The sequence below is a fragment of the Lasioglossum baleicum genome, unplaced genomic scaffold (assembly GCF_051020765.1).
Source record: "Lasioglossum baleicum unplaced genomic scaffold, iyLasBale1 scaffold0067, whole genome shotgun sequence".
NCBI lineage: Eukaryota > Metazoa > Arthropoda > Insecta > Hymenoptera > Halictidae > Lasioglossum > Lasioglossum baleicum.
The window spans coordinates 196,382-213,922 of NW_027469127.1; positions in this window are offsets into that span (position 1 = coordinate 196,382).

A 17,541-nucleotide genomic window follows, 5' to 3' on the forward strand; every position below is an offset into this window, starting at 1 on the left:
CCCCCCCCGGCCCTGTAAAATTAATGGAAAAGGTGAACCTAAACGTAGAGTCGGATTCGTAACCTCGAAGTTACAAGTCGATTCGCTCAACTCTCAAGGGAGAGTAAACGCGGCGACTGTGGCGGCACTCGCCATCGATGCGAAGTCAGCGTCGCGAAGTTGGCGTTAAATTCGAACGTTTGAATCAGTTATTTTCTTTCGGGCCCTTTTCAGCCGTGAACCGTGGAAACGCCGAAATTCGGGTTACATTTTTAACGCGGCAGCTTATACCCCCCGAGCGTTACCGACCACTGCCGGTGGTGGTCGGTAAGTTATCCTCCGCCGAGGTCGACGCGCGTTACCGATGCAGACGTAAAAAATTTTTTGCGAATTTTCGCGAATTTTTCGCGCGGTAAACTTTCGTCTCCGCGTCCTCCGACCGACGAGCCTACTCTCGCCCGCACCCGTCGACCCGTTCTCGAGCTATACGGCGACAAAGAAATCGCAAAATTTCACTAATTTGACGTCACCGAGAAAGTTACGGCCAACTGGGAATTAAAGGTATATCGCCTTTCGGAATTTTCCGGGAGCCCGTCGGGCCTTCGGCCCCGCTCGGCTCGGCTCGGCTCGGCTCGGCTCGAGGTCGAGGTCGTCGGTAGCGACGATGGTGGCGGGGAGGCGTGCCGTTGGTCTGTCAACACCAACCACCCCCCCCAACCCCCCCTACCCCTTTAAAATTAATGGAAAATGTAAACCTAAACGTAGAGTCGGATTCGTAAGCTCAAAGTTACAAGTCGATTCGCTCAATTATCAAGCGAGAGTAAACGCGGCGACTGTGGCGGCACTCGCCATCGATGTGAAGTCAGCGTCGCAAAGTTAGCGTTCAATTCGAACGTTTGAATCAGTTATTTTCTTTTGGGCCCTTTTCAGCCCTGAACCGTGGAAGCGCCGAAATTCGGGTTTCATTTTTAACGCGGCAGCTTATATCCCCCGAGCGTTACCGACCACTGCCGGTGGTGGTCGGTAACTTATCCTCCGCCGAGGTCGACGCGCGTTACCGATGCACACGTAAAAAATTTTTCGAGAATCTTTCACGAATTGTTCGGGCGGTAAACCTTCGTCTCCGCGTCCTCCGTCCGACGAGCCTACTCTCGCCCGCACCCGTCGACCGGTTCTCGAGCTATACGGCGACGAAGAAATCGCAAAATTTCACTAATTTGACGTCACCGAAAAAGTTACGGCCAACTGGGAATTAAAGGTACATCGCCTTCCCGAATTTTCCGGGAGCCCATCGGGCCTTCGGCCCCGCTCGGCTCGGCTCGGCTCGAGGTCGAGGTCGTCGGTAGCGACGATGGTGGCGGGGAGGCGCGCGATTGGTCTGTCAACGCCATCCTCACCCCCAACCCCCCTCCCTTTAAAATTAATGGAAAATGTAAACCTAAACGTAGAGTCGGATTCGTAATCTCGAAGTCACGAGTCGATTCGCTCAACTATCAGGGGAGAGTAAACGCGGCGACTGTGGCGGCACTCGCCACCGATGCGAAGTCAGCGTCGCAAAGTTAGCGTTCAATTCGAACGTTTGAATCAGTTATTTTCTTTCGGGCCCTTTTCAGTCCTGAACCGTGGAAGCGCCGAAATTCGGGTTTCATTTTTAACGCGGCAGCTTATACCCCCCTAGCGTTACCGACCACTGCCGGTGGTGGTCGGTAACTTATCCTCCGCCGAGGTCGACGCGCGTTACCGATGCACACGTAAAAAATTTTTCGAGAATCTTTCACGAATTGTTCGGGCGGTAAACCTTCGTCTCCGCGTCCTCCGTCCGACGAGCCTACTCTCGCCCGCACCCGTCGACCGGTTCTCGAGCTATACGGCGACGAAGAAATCGCAAAATTTCACTAATTTGACGTCACCGAAAAAGTTACGGCCAACTGGGAATTAAAGGTACATCGCCTTCCCGAATTTTCCGGGAGCCCATCGGGCCTTCGGCCCCGCTCGGCTCGGCTCGGCTCGAGGTCGAGGTCGTCGGTAGCGACGATGGTGGCGGGGAGGCGCGCGATTGGTCTGTCATCGCCATCCTCACCCCCAACCCCCCTCCCTTTAAAATTAATGGAAAATGTAAACCTAAACGTAGAGTCGGATTCGTAATCTCGAAGTCACGAGTCGATTCGCTCAACTATCAGGGGAGAGTAAACGCGGCGACTGTGGCGGCACTCGCCACCGATGCGAAGTCAGCGTCGCAAAGTTAGCGTTCAATTCGAACGTTTGAATCAGTTATTTTCTTTCGGGCCCTTTTCAGCCCTGAACCGTGGAAGCACTGAAATTCGGGTTTCATTTTTAACGCGGCAGCTTGTACCCCCCGAGCGTTACCGACCACTGCCGGTGGTGGTCGGTAAATTATCCTCCGCCGAGGTCGACGCGCGTTACCGATGCACAGGTAAAAACTTTTTCGCGAATTTTCGCGAATTTTCGCGAATTTTTCGCGCGGTAAAGCTTCGTCTCCGCGTCCTCGGTCCGACGAGCCTACTCTCGCCCGCGCCCGTCGACCCGTTCTCGAGCTATACGGCGACGAAGAAATCGCAAAATTTCACTAATTTGACGTCACCGAAAAAGTTACGGCCAACTGGGAATTAAAGGTACATCGCCTTCCCGAATTTTCCGGGAGCCCATCGGGCCTTCGGCCCCGCTCGGCTCGGCTCGGCTCGAGGTCGAGGTCGTCGGTAGCGACGATGGTGGCGGGGAGGCGCGCGATTGGTCTGTCATCGCCACCCCCCCACCCCCCACCCTTTAAAATTAATGGAAAATGTAAACCAAAACGTAGAGTCGGATTCGTAATCTCGAAGTCACGAGTCGATTCGCTCAACTATCAGGGGAGAGTAATTGCGGCGACTGTGGCGGCACTCGCCGCCGATGCGAAGTCAGCGTCGCGAAGTTGGCGTTAAATTCGAACGTTTGAATCAGTTATTTTCTTTCGGGCCCTTTTGAGCCCTGAACTGTGGAAGCGCCGATATTCGGGTTTCATTTTTAACGCGGCAGCTTATACCCCCCGAGCGTTACCGACCACTGCCGGTTGTGGTCGGTAAGTTATCCTCCGCCGAGGTCGACGCGCGTTACCCATGCACACGTAAAAAATTTTTCGAGAATCTTTCGCGAATTTTTCGGGCGGTAAACCTTCGTCTCCGCGTCCTCCGTCCGACGAGCCTACTCTCGCCCGCACCCGTCGACCGGTTCTCGAGCTATACGGCGACAAAGAAATCGCAAAATTTCACTAATTTGACGTCACCGAAAAAGTTACGGCCAACTGGGAATTAAAGGTATATCGCCTTCACGAATTTTCCGGGAGCCCGTCGGGCCTTCGGCCCCGCTCGGCTCAGCTCGGCTCGAGGTCTAGGTCGTCGGTAGCGACGATGGTGGCGGGGAGGCGCGCAATTGGTCTGTCATCGCCATCCTCCCCCCCAACCCCCCCCCTTTAAAAATAATGGAAAATGTAAACCTAAACGTAGTGTCGGATTCGTAACCTCGAAGTTACAAGTCGATTCGGTCAACTATCAAGGGAGAGTAAACGCGGCGACTGTGGCGGCACTCGCCACCGATGCGAAATCAGCGTCGCAAAGATGGCGTTCAATTCGAACGTTTGAATCAGTTATTTTCTTTCGGGCCCTTTTCAGCCCTGAACCGTGGAAGTGCCGAAATTCGGGTTTCATTTTTAACGCGGCAGCTTATATCCCCCGAGCGTTACCGACCACTGCCGGTGGTTCTCGGGAAGTTATCCTCCGCCGAGGTCGACGCGCGTTACCGATGCACACGTAAAAAATTTTTCGAGAATCTTACGCGATTTTTTCGCGCGATTAACTTGCGTCTCCGCGTCCTCCGTCCGACGAGCCTACTCTCGCCCGCAACTGTCGACCGGGTCTCGAGCTATACGGCGACAAAATAACTTTGATTTTTCACTAATTTGACGTCATCGAAAAAGTTACGGCCAACTGGGAATTAAAGGTATATCGCCTTCACGAATTTTCCGGGAGCCCATCGGGCCTTCGGCCCCGCTCGGCTCGGCTCGGTTCGGCTCGAGGTCGAGGTCGTCGATAACGACGATGGTGGCGGGGAGGCGCGCGATTGGTCTGTCATCGCCAACCCCCCCACCCCCCCTTTGAAATTAATGGAAAATGTCAACCTAAACGTAGAGTCGGATTCGTAACCTCGAAGTCACTAGTCGATTCGCTCAACTATCAGGGGAGAGTAAACGCGGCGACTGTAGCGGCACTCGCCACCGATGCGAAGTCAGCGTCGCGAAGTTGGCGTTCAATTCGATCGTTTGAGTCAGTTATTTTCTTTCGGGCCCTTTTCAGCCCTGAACATTGGAAGCGCCGAAATTCGGGTTTCATTTTTAACGCGGCAAATTATATACCCCGACCGTTACCGACCACTGCCGGTGGTGGTCGGTAACTTATCCTCCGCCGAGGTCGACGCGCGTTACCGATGCACAGGTAAAAAGTTTTTCGCGGATTTTCGCGAATTTTTCGCGCGGTAAACCTTCGTCTCCGCGTCCTCCGTCTGACGAGCCTACTATCGCCCGCGCCCGTCGACCCGTTCTCGAGCTATACGGCGACAAAGAAATCGCAAAATTTCACTAATTTGACGTCACCGAGAAAGTTACGGCCAACTGGGAATTAAAGGTATATCGCCTTTCGGAATTTTCCGGGAGCCCGTCGGGCCTTCGGCCCCGCTCGGCTCGGCTCGGCTCGGCTCGGCTCGAGGTCGAGGTCGTCGGTAGCGACGATGGTGGCGGGGAGGCGTGCCGTTGGTCTGTCAACACCAACCACCCCCCCCCAACCCCCCCTACCCCTTTAAAATTAATGGAAAATGTAAACCTAAACGTAGAGTCGGATTCATAAGCTCAAAGTTACAAGTCGATTCGCTCAATTATCAAGCGAGAGTAAACGCGGCGACTGTGGCGGCACTCGCCATCGATGTGAAGTCAGCGTCGCAAAGTTGGCGTTCAATTCGAACGTTTGAATCAGTTATTTTCTTTTGGGCCCTTTTCAGCCCTGAACCGTGGAAGCGCCGAAATTCGGGTTTCATTTTTAACGCGGCAGCTTATATCCCCCGAGCGTTACCGACCACTGCCGGTGGTGGTCGGTAACTTATCCTCCGCCGAGGTCGACGCGCGTTACCGATGCACACGTAAAAAATTTTTCGAGAATCTTTCACGAATTGTTCGGGCGGTAAACCTTCGTCTCCGCGTCCTCCGTCCGACGAGCCTACTCTCGCCCGCACCCGTCGACCGGTTCTCGAGCTATACGGCGACGAAGAAATCGCAAAATTTCACTAATTTGACGTCACCGAAAAAGTTACGGCCAACTGGGAATTAAAGGTACATCGCCTTCCCGAATTTTCCGGGAGCCCATCGGGCCTTCGGCCCCGCTCGGCTCGGCTCGGCTCGAGGTCGAGGTCGTCGGTAGCGACGATGGTGGCGGGGAGGCGCGCGATTGGTCTGTCAACGCCATCCTCACCCCCAACCCCCCTCCCTTTAAAATTAATGGAAAATGTAAACCTAAACGTAGAGTCGGATTCGTAATCTCGAAGTCACGAGTCGATTCGCTCAACTATCAGGGGAGAGTAAACGCGGCGACTGTGGCGGCACTCGCCACCGATGCGAAGTCAGCGTCGCAAAGTTAGCGTTCAATTCGAACGTTTGAATCAGTTATTTTCTTTCGGGCCCTTTTCAGCCCTGAACCGTGGAAGTGCCGAAATTCGGGTTTCATTTTTAACGCGGCAGCTTATACCCCCCGACCGTTACCGACCACTGCCGGTGGTGGTCGGTAACTTATCCTCCGCCGAGGTCGACGCGCGTTACCGATGCACAGGTAAAAAATTTTTCGCGAATTTTCGCGCGGTAAACCTTCGTCTCCGCGTCCTCCGTCCGACGAGCCTACTATCGCCCGCGCCCGTCGACCCGTTCTCGAGCTATACGGCGACGAAGAAATCGCAAAATTTCAATAATTTGACGTCACCGAAAAAGTTACGGCCAACTGGGAATTAAAGGTACATCGCCTTCCCGAATTTTCCGGGAGCCCATCGGGCCTTCGGCCCCGCTCGGCTCGGCTCGGCTCGAGGTCGAGGTCGTCGGTAGCGACGATGGTGGCAGGGAGGCGCGCGATTGGTCTGTCATCGCCATCCTCCCCCCCCAACCCCCCTCCCTTTAAAATTAATGGAAAATGTAAACCTAAACGTAGAGTCAGATTCGTACCTCGAAGTTACAAGTCGATTCGCTCAACTATCAAGGGAGAGTAAACGCGGCGACTGTGGCGGCACTCGCCACCGATGCGAAGTCAGCGTCGCAAAGTTGGCGTTCAATTCGAACGTTTGAATCAGTTATTTTCTTTCGGGCCCTTTTCAGCCCTGAACCGTGGAAGCGCTGAAATTCGGGTTTCATTTTTAACGCGGCAGCTTGTACCCCCCGAGCGTTACCGACCACTGCCGGTGGTGGTCGGTAAATTATCCTCCGCCGAGGTCGACGCGCGTTACCGATGCACAGGTAAAAACTTTTTCGCGAATTGTCGCGAATTTTCGCGAATTTTTCGCGCGGTAAAGCTTCGTCTCCGCGTCCTCGGTCCGACGAGCCTACTCTCGCCCGCGCCCGTCGACCCGTTCTCGAGCTATACGGCGACGAAGAAATCGCAGAATTTCACTAATTTGACGTCACCGAAAAAGTTACGGCCAACTGGGAATTAAAGGTATATCGCCTTTCGGAATTTTCCGGGAGCCCGTCGGGCCTTCGGCCCCGCTCGGCTCGGCTCGGCACGAGGTCGAGGTCGTCGGTAGCGACGATGGTGGCGGGGAGGCGTGCCGTTGGTCTGTCAACACCAACCACCCCCCCCAACCCCCCCTACCCCTTTAAAATTAATGGAAAATGTAAACCTAAACGTAGAGTCGGATTCGTAAGCTCAAAGTTACAAGTCGATTCGCTCAACTATCAAGCGAGAGTAAACGCGGCGACTGTGGCGGCACTCGCCATCGATGTGAAGTCAGCGTCGCAAAGTTGGCGTTCAATTCGAACGTTTGAATCAGTTATTTTCTTTTGGGCCCTTTTCAGCCCTGAACCGTGGAAGCGCCGAAATTCGGGTTTCATTTTTAACGCGGCAGCTTATACCCCCCGAGCGTTACCGACCACTGCCGGTGGTGGTCGGTAACTTATCCTCCGCCGAGGTCGACGCGCGTTACCGATGCACACGTAAAAAATTTTTCGAGAATCTTTCACGAATTGTTCGGGCGGTAAACCTTCGTCTCCGCGTCCTCCGTCCGACGAGCCTACTCTCGCCCGCACCCGTCGACCGGTTCTCGAGCTATACGGCGACGAAGAAATCGCAAAATTTCACTAATTTGACGTCACCGAAAAAGTTACGGCCAACTGGGAATTAAAGGTACATCGCCTTCCCGAATTTTCCTGGAGCCCATCGGGCCTTCGGCCCCGCTCGGCTCGGCTCGGCTCGAGGTCGAGGTCGTCGGTAGCGACGATGGTGGCGGGGAGGCGCGCGATTGGTCTGTCATCGCCATCCTCACCCCCAACCCCCCTCCCTTTAAAATTAATGGAAAATGTAAACCTAAACGTAGAGTCGGATTCGTAATCTCGAAGTCACGAGTCGATTCGCTCAACTATCAGGGGAGAGTAAACGCGGCGACTGTGGCGGCACTCGCCACCGATGCGAAGTCAGCGTCGCAAAGTTAGCGTTCAATTCGAACGTTTGAATCAGTTATTTTCTTTCGGGCCCTTTTCAGCCCTGAACCGTGGAAGTGCCGAAATTCGGGTTTCATTTTTAACGCGGCAGCTTATACCCCCCGACCGTTACCGACCACTGCCGGTGGTGGTCGGTAACTTATCCTCCGCCGAGGTCGACGCGCGTTACCGATGCACAGGTAAAAAATTTTTCGCGAATTTTCGCGCGGTAAACCTTCGTCTCCGCGTCCTCCGTCCGACGAGCCTACTATCGCCCGCGCCCGTCGACCCGTTCTCGAGCTATACGGCGACAAAGAAATCGCAAAATTTCACTAATTTGACGTCACCGAAAAAGTTACGGCCAACTGGGAATTAAAGGTATATCGCCTTCCCGAATTTTCCGGGAGCCCATCGGGCCTTCGGCCCCGCTCGGCTCGGATCGGCTCGAGGTCGAGGTCGTCGGTAGCGACGATGGTGGCGGGGAGGCGCGCGATTGGTCTGTCATCGCCATCCTCCCCCCCAACCCCCCTCCCTTTAAAATTAATGGAAACTGTAAACCTAAACGTAGAGTCGGATTCGTAACCACGAAGTTACAAGTCGATTCGCTCAACTATCAAGGGAGAGTAAACGCGGCGACTGTGGCGGCACTCGCCACCGATGCGAAGTCAGCGTCGCAAAGTTGGCGTTCAATTCGAACGTTTGAGTCAGTTATTTTCTTTCGGGCCCTTTTCAGCCCTGAACATTGGAAGCGCCGAAATTCGGGTTTGATTTTTAACGCGGCAGCTTATATCCCCCGAGCGTTACCGACCACTGCCGGTGGTTGTCGGTAAGTTATCCTCCGCCGAGGTCGACGCGCGTTACCGATGCACACGTAAGAAATTTTTCGCGAATTTTCGAGAATTTCTCGCGCGGTAAACCTTTGTCTCCGCGTCCTCTGTCCGACGAGCCTACTCTCGCGCGCGCCCGTCGACCCGTTCTTGAGCTATACGGCGACGAAGAAATCGCAAAATTTCACTAATTTGACGTCACCGAAAAAGTTACGGCCAACTGGGAATTAAAGGTACATCGCCTTCCCGAATTTTCCGGGAGCCCATCGGGCCTTCGGCCCCGCTCGGCTCGGCTCGGCTCGAGGTCGAGGTCGTCGGTAGCGACGATGGTGGCGGGGAGGCGCGCGATTGGTCTGTCATCGCCATCCTCCCCCCCAGCCCCCCCCTTTAAAATTAATGGAAAATGTAAACCTAAACGTAGAGTCGGATTCGTAACCTCGAAGTTACAAGTCGATTCGCTCAACTATCAAGGGAGAGTAAACGCGGCGACTGTAGCGGCACTCGCCACCGATGCGAAGTTAGCGTCGCGAAGTTGGCGTTCAATTCGAACGTTTGAGTCAGTTATTTTCTTTCGGGCCCTTTTCAGCCCTGAACATTGGAAGCGCCGAAATTCGGGTTTCATTTTTAACGCGGCAGCTTATATCCCCCGAGCGTTACCGACCACTGCCGGTGGTTGTCGGTAAGTTATCCTCCGCCGAGGTCGACGCGTGTTACCGATGCACACGTAAAACATTTTTCGCGAATTTTCGAGAATTTTTCGCGCGGTAAACCTTTGTCTCCGCGTCCTCTGTCCGACGAGCCTACTCTCGCCCGCGCCCGTCGACCCGTTCTCGAGCTATACGGCGACGAAGAAATCGCAAAAGTTCACTAATTTGACGTCACCGAAAAAGTTACGGCCAACTGGGAATTAAAGGTACATCGCCTTCCCGAATTTTCCGGGAGCCCATCGGGCCTTCGGCCCCGCTCGGCTCGGCTCGGCTCGAGGTCGAGGTCGTCGGTAGCGACGATGGTGGCGGGGAGGCGCGCGATTGGTCTGTCATCGCCATCCTCCCCCCCCAACCCCCCTCCCTTTAAAATTAATGGAAAATGTAAACCTAAACGTAGAGTCGGATTCGTACCTCGAAGTTACAAGTCGATTCGCTCAACTATCAAGGGAGAGTAAACGCGGCGACTGTAGCGGCACTCGCCACCGATGCGAAGTCAGCGTCGCAAAGTTGGCGTTCAATTCGAACGTTTGAATCAGTTATTTTCTTTCGGGCCCTTTTCAGCCCTGAACCGTGGAAGCGCTGAAATTCGGGTTTCATTTTTAACGCGGCAGCTTATACCCCCCGAGCGTTACCGACCACTGCCGGTGGTGGTCGGTAAATTATCCTCCGCCGAGGTCGACGCGCGATACCGATGCACAGGTAAAAAATTTTTCGCGAATTTTCGCGAATTTTTCGCGCGGTAAAGCTTCGTCTCCGCGTCCTCTGTCCGTCGAGCCTACTCTCGCGCGCGCCCGTCGACCCGTTCTTGAGGTATACGGCGACGAAGAAATCGCAAAATTTCACTAATTTGACGTCACCGAAAAAGTTACGGCCAACTCGGAATTAAAGGTATATCGCCTTCACGAATTTTCCGGGAGCCCGTCGGGCCTTCGGCCCCGCTCGGCTCGGCTCGGCTCGAGGTCTAGGTCGTCGGTAGCGACGATGGTGGCGGGGAGGCGCGCGATTGGTCTGTCATCGCCATCCTCCCCCCCAACCCCCCCCCCTTTAAAAATAATGGAAAATGTAAACCTAAACGTAGTGTCGGATTCGTAACCTCGAAGTTACAAGTCGATTCGCTCAACTATCAAGGGAGAGTAAACGCGGCGACTGTGGCGGCACTCGCCACCGATGCGAAGTCAGCGTCGCAAAGTTGGCGTTCAATTCGAACGTTTGAATCAGTTATTTTCTTTCGGGCCCTTTTCAGCCCTGAACCGTGGAAGTGCCGAAATTCGGGTTTCATTTTTAACGCGGCAGCTTATACCCCCCGACCGTTACCGACCACTGCCGGTGGTGGTCGGTAACTTATCCTCCGCCGAGGTCGACGCGCGTTACCGATGCACAGGTACAAAATTTTTCGCGAATTTTTCGCGCGGTAAACCTTCGTCTCCGCGTCCTCCGTCCGACGAGCCTACTCTCGCCCGCGCCCGTCGACCCGTTCTCGAGCTATACGGCGACAAAGAAACTTTGATTTTTCACTAATTTGACGTCATCGAGAAAGTTACGGCCAAATGGGAATTAAAGGTATATCGCCTTTCCGAATTTTCCGGGAGCCCGTCGGGCCTTCGGCCCCGCTCGGCTCGGCTCGGCTCGGCTCGGCTCGAGGTCGAGGTCGTCGGTAGCGACGATGGTGGCGGGGAGGCGTGCGGTTGGTCTGTCAACACCAACCACCCCCCACAACCCCCCTAGCCCTTTAAAATTAATGGAAAATGTAAACCTAAACGTAGAGTCGGATTCGTAAGCTCAAAGTTACAAGTCTATTCGCTCTACTATCAAGCAAGAGTAAACGCGGCAACTGTGGCGGCACTCGCCATCGATGCGAAGTCAGCGTCGCGAAGTTGGCGTTAAATTCGAACGTTTGAATCAGTTATTTCCTTTCGGGCCCTTTTCAGCCCTGAACCGTGGAAGCGCTGAAATTCGGGTTTCATTTTTAACGCGGCAGCTTATACCCCCCGAGCGTTACCGACCACTGCCGGTGGTGGTCGATAAGTTATCCTCCGCCGAGGTCGACGCGCTTTACCGATGCACAGGTAAAAAATTTTTCGCGAATTTTCGCGAATTTTTCGCGCGGTAAACCTTCGTCTCCGCGTCCTCCGTCCGACGAGCCTACTCTCGCCCGCGCCCGTCGACCCGTTCTCGAGCTATACGGCGACGAAGAAATCGCAAAATTTCACTAATTTGACGTCACCGAAAAAGTTACGGCCAACTGGGAATTAAAGGTACATCGCCTTCCCCAATTTTCCGGGAGCCCATCGGGCCTTCGGCCCCGCTCGGCTCGGCTCGGCTCGAGGTCGAGTTCGTCGGTAGCGACGATGGTGGCGGGGAGGCGCGCGATTGGTCTGTCATCGCCAACCCCCCCACCCCCCCCTTTAAAATTAATGGAAAATGTAAACCTAAACGTAGAGTCGGATTCGTAATCTCGAAGTCACGAGTCGATTCGCTCAACTATCAGGGGAGAGTAATTGCGGCGACTGTGGCGGCACTCGCCACCGATGCGAAGTCAGCGTCGCGAAGTTGGCGTTAAATTCGAACGTTTGAATCAGTTATTTTCTATTGGGCCCTTTTGAGCCCTGAACTGTGGAAGCGCCGATATTCGGGTTTCATTTTTAACGCGGCAGCTTATACCCCCCGAGCGTTACCGACCACTGCCGGTGATGTTCGGTAACTTTTTCTCCGCCGAGGTCGACGCGCGTTACCGATGCACATGTAACAAATTTTTCGAGAATCTTTCGCGAATTTTTCGCGCGGTAAACCTTCGTCTCCGCGTCCTCCGTCCGACGAGCCTACTCTCGCCCGCACCCGTCGACCGGTTCTCGAGCTATACGGCGACAAAGAAATCGCAAAATTTCACTAATTTGACGTCACCGAAAAAGTTACGGCCAACTGGGAATTAAAGGTACATCGCCTTCCCGAATTTTCCGGGAGCCCATCGGGCCTTCGGCCCCGCTCGGCTCGGCTCGGCTCGAGGTCGAGTTCGTCGGTAGCGACGATGGTGGCGGGGAGGCGCGCGATTGGTCTGTCATCGCCAACCCCCCCACCCCCCCCTTTAAAATTAATGGAAAATGTAAACCTAAACGTAGAGTCGGATTCGTAATCTCGAAGTCACGAGTCGATTCGCTCAACTATCAGGGGAGAGTAATTGCGGCGACTGTGGCGGCACTCGCCACCGATGCGAAGTCAGCGTCGCGAAGTTGGCGTTAAATTCGAACGTTTGAATCAGTTATTTTCTTTCGGGCCCTTTTGAGCCCTGAACTGTGGAAGCGCCGATATTCGGGTTTCATTTTTAACGCGGCAGCTTATACCCCCCGAGCGTTACCGACCACTGCCGGTGATGTTCGGTAACTTTTTCTCCGCCGAGGTCGACGCGCGTTACCGATGCACATGTAACAAATTTTTCGAGAATCTTTCGCGAATTTTTCGCGCGGTAAACCTTCGTCTCCGCGTCCTCCGTCCGACGAGCCTACTCTCGCCGGCACCCGTCGACCGGTTCTCGAGCTATACGGCGACAAAGAAATCGCAAAATTTCACTAATTTGACGTCATCGAAGAAGTTACGGCCAACTGGGAATTAAAGGTATATCGCCTTCACGAATTTTCCGGGAGACCGTCGGGCCTTCGGCCCCGCTCGGCTCGGCTCGGCTCGAAGTCTAGGTCGTCGGTAGCGACGATGGTGGCAGGGAGGCGCGCGGTTGGTCTGTCATCGCCAACCACCCCACCACCCCTCCGTCCCTTTAAAATTAATGGAAAAAGTAAACCTAAACGTAGAGTCGGATTCGTAACCTCGAAGTTACAAGTCGATTCGCTCAACTCTCAGGGGAGAGTAAACGCGGCGACTGTGACGGCACTCGCCACCGATGCGAAGTCAGCGTCGCGAAGTTGGCGTTAAATTCGAACGTTTGAATCAGTTATTTTCTTTCGGGCCCTTTTCAGCCCTGAACCGTGGAAGCGCCGAAATTCGGGTTTCATTTTTAACGCGGCAGCTTATACCCCCCGAGCGTTACCGACCACTGCCGGTGGTGGTCGATAAGTTATCCTCCGCCGAGGTCGACGCGCTTTACCGATGCACAGGTAAAAAATTTTTCGCGAATTTTCGCGAATTTTTCGCGCGGTAAACCTTCGTCTCCGCGTCCTCCGTCCGACGAGCCTACTCTCGCCCGCGCCCGTCGACCCGTTCTCGAGCTATACGGCGACGAAGAAATCGCAAAATTTCACTAATTTGACGTCACCGAAAAAGTTACGGCCAACTGGGAATTAAAGGTACATCGCCTTCCCCAATTTTCCGGGAGCCCATCGGGCCTTCGGCCCCGCTCGGCTCGGCTCGGCTCGAGGTCGAGTTCGTCGGTAGCGACGATGGTGGCGGGGAGGCGCGCGATTGGTCTGTCATCGCCAACCCCCCCACCCCCCCCTTTAAAATTAATGGAAAATGTAAACCTAAACGTAGAGTCGGATTCGTAATCTCGAAGTCACGAGTCGATTCGCTCAACTATCAGGGGAGAGTAATTGCGGCGACTGTGGCGGCACTCGCCACCGATGCGAAGTCAGCGTCGCGAAGTTGGCGTTAAATTCGAACGTTTGAATCAGTTATTTTCTATTGGGCCCTTTTGAGCCCTGAACTGTGGAAGCGCCGATATTCGGGTTTCATTTTTAACGCGGCAGCTTATACCCCCCGAGCGTTACCGACCACTGCCGGTGATGTTCGGTAACTTTTTCTCCGCCGAGGTCGACGCGCGTTACCGATGCACATGTAACAAATTTTTCGAGAATCTTTCGCGAATTTTTCGCGCGGTAAACCTTCGTCTCCGCGTCCTCCGTCCGACGAGCCTACTCTCGCCCGCACCCGTCGACCGGTTCTCGAGCTATACGGCGACAAAGAAATCGCAAAATTTCACTAATTTGACGTCACCGAAAAAGTTACGGCCAACTGGGAATTAAAGGTACATCGCCTTCCCGAATTTTCCGGGAGCCCATCGGGCCTTCGGCCCCGCTCGGCTCGGCTCGGCTCGAGGTCGAGTTCGTCGGTAGCGACGATGGTGGCGGGGAGGCGCGCGATTGGTCTGTCATCGCCAACCCCCCCACCCCCCCCTTTAAAATTAATGGAAAATGTAAACCTAAACGTAGAGTCGGATTCGTAATCTCGAAGTCACGAGTCGATTCGCTCAACTATCAGGGGAGAGTAATTGCGGCGACTGTGGCGGCACTCGCCACCGATGCGAAGTCAGCGTCGCGAAGTTGGCGTTAAATTCGAACGTTTGAATCAGTTATTTTCTTTCGGGCCCTTTTGAGCCCTGAACTGTGGAAGCGCCGATATTCGGGTTTCATTTTTAACGCGGCAGCTTATACCCCCCGAGCGTTACCGACCACTGCCGGTGATGTTCGGTAACTTTTTCTCCGCCGAGGTCGACGCGCGTTACCGATGCACATGTAACAAATTTTTCGAGAATCTTTCGCGAATTTTTCGCGCGGTAAACCTTCGTCTCCGCGTCCTCCGTCCGACGAGCCTACTCTCGCCGGCACCCGTCGACCGGTTCTCGAGCTATACGGCGACAAAGAAATCGCAAAATTTCACTAATTTGACGTCATCGAAGAAGTTACGGCCAACTGGGAATTAAAGGTATATCGCCTTCACGAATTTTCCGGGAGACCGTCGGGCCTTCGGCCCCGCTCGGCTCGGCTCGGCTCGAAGTCTAGGTCGTCGGTAGCGACGATGGTGGCAGGGAGGCGCGCGGTTGGTCTGTCATCGCCAACCACCCCACCACCCCTCCGTCCCTTTAAAATTAATGGAAAAAGTAAACCTAAACGTAGAGTCGGATTCGTAACCTCGAAGTTACAAGTCGATTCGCTCAACTCTCAGGGGAGAGTAAACGCGGCGACTGTGACGGCACTCGCCACCGATGCGAAGTCAGCGTCGCGAAGTTGGCGTTAAATTCGAACGTTTGAATCAGTTATTTTCTTTCGGGCCCTTTTCAGCCCTGAACCGTGGAAGCGCCGAAATTCGGGTTTCATTTTTAACGCGGCAGCTTATACCCCCCGAGCGTTACCGACCACTGCCGGTAAGTTATCCTCCGCCGAGGTCGACGCGCGTTACCGATGCACAGGTAAAAAATTTTTCACGAATTTTTCGCGCGGTAAACCTTCGTCTCCGCGTCCTCCGTCCGACGAGCCTACTCTCGCCCGCGCCCGTCGACCCGTTCTCGAGCTATACGGCGACAAAGAAATCGCAAAATTTCACTAATTTGAAGTCACCGAAAAAGTTACGGCCAACTGGGAATTAAAGATACATCGCCTTCCCGAATTTTCCGGGAGCCCATCGGGCCATCGGCCCCGCTCGGCTCGGCTCGAGGTCGAGTTCGTCGAAAGCGACGATGGTGGCGGTGAGGCGCGCGATTGGTCTGTCATCGCCAACCACCCCTCCACCACCCCGTCCCTTTAAAATTAATGGAAAAGGTAAACCTAAACGTAGAGTCGGATTCGTAACCTCGAAGTTACAAGTCGATTCGCTCAACTCTCAGGGGAGAGTAAACGCGGCGACTGTAGCGGCACTCGCCACCGATGCGAAGTCAGCGTCGCAAAGTTGGCGTTCAATTCGAACGTTTGAGTCAGTTATTTTCTTTCGGGCCCTTTTCAGCCCTGACCATTGGAAGCGCCGAAATTCGGGTTTCATTTTTAACGCGGCAGCTTATATCCCCCGAGCGTTACCGACCACTGCCGGTGGTTGTCGGTAAGTTATCCTCCGCCGAGGTCGACGCGCGTTACCGATGCACACGTAAGAAATTTTTCGCGAATTTTCGAGAATTTTTCGCGCGGTAAACCTTTGTCTCCGCGTCCTCTGTCCGACGAGCCTACTCTCGCGCGCGCCCGTCGACCCGTTCTTGAGCTATACGGCGACGAAGAAATCGCAAAATTTCACTAATTTGACGTCACCGAAAAAGTTACGGCCAACTGGGAATTAAAGGTACATCGCCTTCCCGAATTTTCCGGGAGCCCATCGGGCCTTCGGCCCCGCTCGGCTCGGCTCGGCTCGAGGTCGAGGTCGTCGGTAGCGACGATGGTGGCGGGGAGGCGCGCGATTGGTCTGTCATCGCCATCCTCCCCCCCAGCCACCCCCCTTTAAAATTAATGGAAAATGTAAACCTAAACGTAGAGTCGGATTCGTAACCTCGAAGTTACAAGTCGATTCGCTCAACTATCAAGGGAGAGTAAACGCGGCGACTGTAGCGGCACTCGCCACCGATGCGAAGTCAGCGTCGCGAAGTTGGCGTTCAATTCGAACGTTTGAATCAGTTATTTTCTTTCGGGCCCTTTTCAGCCCTGAACATTGGAAGCGCCGAAATTCGGGTTACATTTTTAACGCGGCAGCTTATACCCCCCGAGCGTTACCGACCACTGCCGGTGGTGGTCAGTAAGTTATCCTCCGCCGAGGTCGACGCGCGTTACCGATGCACACGTAAAAAATTTTTTGCGAATTTTCGCGAATTTTTCGCGCGGTAAACTTTCGTCTCCGCGTCCTCCGTCCGACGAGCCTACTCTCGCCCGCACCCGTCGACCCGTTCTCGAGCTATACGGCGACAAAGAAATCGCAAAATTTCACTAATTTGACGTCACCGAGAAAGTTACGGCCAACTGGGAATTAAAGGTATATCGCCTTTCGGAATTTTCCGGGAGCCCGTCGGGCCTTCGGCCCCGCTCGGCTCGGCTCGGCTCGGCTCGGCTCGAGGTCGAGGTCGTCGGTAGCGACGATGGTGGCGGGGAGGCGTGCCGTTGGTCTGTCAACACCAACCACCCCCCCAACCCCCCCTTCCCCTTTAAAATTAATGGAAAATGTAAACCTAAACGTAGAGTCGGATTCGTAAGCTCAAAGTTACAAGTCGATTCGCTCAACTATCAAGCGAGAGTAAACGCGGCGACTGTGGCGGCACTCGCCATCGATGCGAAGTCAGCGTCGCAAAGTTGGCGTTCAATTCGAACGTTTGAATCAGTTATTTTCTTTTGGGTCCTTTTCAGCCCTGAACCGTGGAAGCGCCGAAATTCGGGTTTCATTTTTAACGCGGCAGCTTATACCCCCCGAGCGTTACCGACCACTGCCGGTGGTGGTCGGTAACTTATCCTCCGCCGAGGTCGACGCGCGTTACCGATGCACACGTAAAAAATTTTTCGAGAATCTTTCGCGAATTGTTCGGGCGGTAAACCTTCGTCTCCGCGTCCTCCGTCCGACGAGCCTACTCTCGCCCGCGCCCGTCGACCCGTTCTCGAGCTATACGGCGACAAAGAAATCGCAAAAT